Genomic DNA, 5,425 nt, shown 5'->3' on the forward strand with positions numbered 1-5,425 from the left:
TTTACTCATTATCTTCATCATTGCTTCGAATCGCTGCATTCATCTCATATGCTTTACAATAGTATGATCAAGATTATGATAGCATGTCACTTCAGTAAATTATCTTTGTTATCGTTTACCTACTCGAGGGCGAGTAGGAACTAAGCTTGGGGATGCTTGATACGTCCCAAACGTATCTATAATTTCTTATGTTCCATGCTACTTTTATGATGATACTCACATGTTTTATACACATTATATGTCATTGATGTCTACGGGAGCTTCTATTCTTGTAGACAGTGTTGGGCCTCCAAGAGCAGAGGTTTGTAGAACAGCAGCAAGTTTCCCTTAAGTGGATCACCCAAGGTTTATCGAACTCAGGGAGGAAGAGGTCAAAGATATCCCTCTCATGCAACCCCGCAACCACAAAGCAAGAAGTCTCTTGTGTCCCCAACACACCTAATAGGTGTACTAGTTCGGCGAAGAGATAGTGAAATACGAGTGGTATAAATAAGTATGAGCAGTGGCAACGGCACCGGAAAAGTGCTTTGCCGAGGACAAGAAACAAGCGATGAGTAACGCAGCAGTAGTAACGCAGGTGAAACAAGAAACAAGCAGCGATAGCGATATTTAGGAACAAGGCCTAGGGATCATACTTTCACTAGTGGACACTCTCAACATTGATCACATAACAGAATAAATAGATAGATGCTAGACTCTACACCCTCTTGTTGGATGATGAACACCACTAACTATGTAGGATTACACGAACCCTCAATGCCGGAGTTAACAAGCTCCACAAGTATTCAATGTTCATATTTAAATAACCTTAGAGTGCATAACGGATCAACACAACTAAACCAAGTACTAACATAGCATGCACACCGTCACCTTCACACTATGTAGGAGGAATAGATCACATCAATACCATCATAGCAATAGTTAACTTCATAATCTACAAGATATCATAATCATAGCCTACGCCAAGTACTAACACGGATGCACACACCGTCACCATTACACCGTGCGGGAGGAATAAAACTACTTTAATAACATCACTAGAGTAGCACATAGATAAATTGTGATACAAAACACATTGCAATCATAAAGAGATATAAATAAGCACTTCACTATGCCATTCATAACGAGTGAATAAGTATTCTGTGAAATATAGCCTAAGAGACCCACACGGTGCACACACTCGTCACCTTTACACACGTGGGACAAGGAGTCTCCGGAGATCACATAAGTAAAACCCACTTGACTAGCATAATGACATCTAGATTACAAGCATCATCATATGAATCTCAATCATGTAAGGCAGCTCATGAGATTATTGTATTGAAGTACATAGGAGAGAGATTAACCACATAGCTACCGGTACAGCCCCGAGCCTCGATGGAGAACTACTCCCTCCTCATGGGAGACAAGCAGCGTTGATGAAGATGGCGGTGGTGTTGATGGAGAAGCCTTCCGGGGCACTTCCCCGTCCCGGCGGCGTGCCGGAACGAGACTCCTGTCCCCCGGATCTTGGCTTCGCGATGGCGGTGGCTCGGGAAGGTTTCTCGTACCGTGGCTTTTCCGTATCGAGGTTTTAGGTCAGGGACCTTTATATAGGCGAAGAGGCGGCGTCAGAAGGTCAACGAGGCGGTGACACGCTAGGGGGGCGCGGCCCCCCCTCTGGCCGCGCCGGGCTATCGTCTGGGGGCCCAGTGGCCCCCCTCTGGCGACTCTCGGGTGTTCTGGAAGCTTCGTGGAAAAATAGGATGCTGGGCCTTGATTTCGTCAGATTCCGAGAATATTTCCTTACTAGGATTTCGGAACCAAAAACAGCAGAAAACAGGAACTGGCCCTTCGGCATCTCGTCAATAGGTTGGTTCCGGAAAACGCATAAATATGACATATAATGTGCATAAAACATGTAGATATCATCAATAATGTGGCATGGAACATAAGAAATTATCGATACATCGGAGACGTATCAGCATCCCCAAGCTTAGTTCTCGCTCGTCCCGAGCAGGTAAACGATAACAAAGATAATTTCTGGAGTGACATGCCATCATAACCTTGATCATACTATTGTAAACATATGTAATGAATGCAGCGATCAAAACAATGGTAATGACATGAGTAAACAACTGAATCATAAAGCAAAGACTTTTCATGAATAGTACTTTCAAGACAAGCATCAATAAGTCTTGCATAAGAGTTAACTCATAAAGCAATAAATCAAAGTAAAGGTATTGAAGCAACACAAAGGAAGATTAAGTTTCAGCGGTTGCTTTCAACTTGTAACATGTATATCTCATGGATAATTGTCAACATATAGTAATATAACAAGTGCAATATGCAAGTATGTAGGAATCAATGCACAGTTCACACAAGTGTTTGCTTCTTGAGGTGGAGAGAAATAGGTGAACTGACTCAACATAAAAGTAAAAGAAAGGTCCTTCAAAGAGGAAAGCATCGATTGCTATATTTGTGCTAGAGCTTTTATTTTGAAAACATGAAACAATTTTGTCAACGGTAGTAATAAAGCATATGAGTTATGTAAATTATATCTTACAAGTTGCAAGCCTCATGCATAGTATACTAATAGTGCCCGCACCTTTTCCTAATTAGCTTGGACTATCGGATCATCGCAATACACATGTTTTAACCAAGTGTCACAATGGGGTACCTCCATGCCGCCTGTACAAAGGTCTAAGGAGAAAGCTCGCATTTTGGATTTCTCGCTTTTGATTATTCTCAACTTAGACATCCATACCGGGACAACATGGACAACAGATAATGGACTCCTCTTTAATGCATAAGCATGTGGCAACAATTAGTGTTCTCATATGAGATTGAGGATATATGTCCAAAACTGAAACTTCCACCATGATTCATGGCTTTAGTTAGCGGCCCAATGTTCTTCTCTAACAATATGCATGCTCCAACCATTAAGGTGGTAGATCTCTCTTACTTCGTACAAGACGGACATGCATAGCAACTCACATGATATTCAACAAAGAGTTGATGGCGTCCCCAGGAACATGGTTATCGCACAACAAGCAACTTAATAAGAGATAAAGTGCATAAGTACATATTCAATACCACAATAGTTTTTAAGATATTTGTCCCATGAGCTATATATTGCAAAGGCGAATGATGGAAATTTAAAGGTAGCACTCAAGCAATTTACTTTGGAATGGCGGAGAAATACCATGTAGTAGGTAGGTATGGTGGACACAAATGGCATAGTGGTTGGCTCAAGGATTTTGGATGCATGAGAAGTATTCCCTCTCGATACAAGGCTTAGGCTAGCAAGGTTTATTTGAAACAAACACAAGGATGAACCGGTGCAGCAAAACTCACATAAAAGACATATTGTAAACATTATAAGACTCTACACCGTCTTCCTTGTTGTTCAAAACTCAATACTAGAAATTATCTAGACTTTAGAGAGACCAATTATGCAAACCAAATTTTAGCAAGCTCTATGTATTTCTTCATTAATGGGTGCAAAGTATATGATGAAAGAGCTTAAACATGAGCACAACAATTGCCAAGTATCAAATTATTCAAGACATTCTACCAATTACTACATGTAGCATTTTCCGTTTCCAACCATATAACAATTAACGAAGCAGTTTCAACCTTCGCCATGAAAAATAAAAGCTAAGAACACATGTGTTCATATGAACCAGCGGAGCGTGTCTCTCTCCCACACAAGCATTTATTCAAACAAAAACAAAACCAAAAGCACACAGACGCTCCAAGTAAAGTACATAAGATGTGGCCGAATAAAAATATAGTTTCAAGGGAGGAACCTCGATAATGTTGTCGATGAAGAAGGGGATGCCTTGGGCATCCCCAAGCTTAGACGCTTGAGTCTTCTTAAAATATGCAGGGGTGAACCACCGGGGCATCCCCAAGCTTAGAGCTTTCACTCTCCTTGATCATATTGCATCATTCTCCTCTCTTGATCCTTGAAAACTTCCTCCACACCAAACTCGAAACAACTCATTAGAGGGTTAGTGGACAATAAAAATTAACATGTTCAGAGGTGACACAATCATTCTTAACACTTCTGGACATTGCATAAAGCTACTGGACATTAATGGATCAAATAAATTCATCCAACATAGCAAAAGAGGCAATGCGAAATAAAAGGCAGAATCTGTCAAAACAGAACAGTCCGTAAAGATGGATTTTATTGAGGCATCAGACTTGCTCAAATGAAAATGCCCAAATTGAATGAAAGTTGCGTACATATCTGAGGATCACGCACGTAAATTTGCTTAATTTTCTGAGCTACCTACAGGGAGGCAGGTCGAAATTCGTGACGAGCAAAGAAATCAGAACTGCGCAGTAATCCAAATCTAGTATTCACTTTACTATCAAAGACTTTACTTGGCACAACAAAGCACAAAACTAAGATAAGGAGAGGTTGCTACAGTAGTAACAACTTCCAAGACACAAATATAAAATAGAGGTACTGTAGCAAAATAAACACATGGGTTATCTCCCAAGAAGTGCTTTCTTTATAGCCATTAAGATGGGCTCAAGTAGCTTTTAATGATGCACTCGCAAGAGATAGTATTTGAAGCAAAAGAGAGCATCAAGAGGCAAATTCAAAACAAATTTAAGTCTAACATGCTTCCTATGAAAAGGAATCTTGTAAATAAACAAATTCATGAAGCATAATGCAACAAGCATAGAAAGATAAAACAAGTGCAGCTTCAAGATTTTCAGCAGAAAGAGAGGTGTTTTAGTAACATGAAAATTTCTACAACCATATTTTCCTCTCTCATAATAACTTTCAGTAGCATCATGAGCAAACTCAACAATATAACTATCACATAAAGCATTCTTATCATGAGTCTCATGCATAAAATTATTACTACTCCCAACATAAGCATAATCAATTTTATTAGTAATAGTGGGAGCAAATTCAACAAAGTAGCTATCATTATTATTTTCATCATCAAATATAGGAGGCATATTGTAATCATAATCAAATTTATCCTCCATAACAGGCGGTACTAAAAGACTACTATCATTATAATCATCATAAATAGGAGGCAAAGTATCATCAAAGTAAATTTTCTCCTCAATGCTTGGGGGACTAAAAAGATCATGAAAACCAGCTTCCCCAAGCTTAGAATTTTCTATATCATTAGCAACAATGGTATTCAAAGTGTTCATACTAATATGTTCCATGGTTTTTTTAATTTTCGCATCAAACCATCCATGTCTTAAATCAGGAAATAGAATAAGAAGCTCATTGTTGTCCATTATGCCAAACTAGTGTAAACAAGAAACAAAAAGATGTAATTGCAGGATCTAAAGGAAATAGCTTCGAGTACTTACAACAGCGAAAATAGCTTAGTAGCCGAGATCCGGAGTGTGAGTACCTTTTACCTTTCCTCCCCGGCAACGGCGCCGTGAAAATAGCTTGATG

This window comes from Lolium rigidum, chromosome 2 (assembly GCF_022539505.1).
Source record: "Lolium rigidum isolate FL_2022 chromosome 2, APGP_CSIRO_Lrig_0.1, whole genome shotgun sequence".
NCBI lineage: Eukaryota > Viridiplantae > Streptophyta > Magnoliopsida > Poales > Poaceae > Lolium > Lolium rigidum.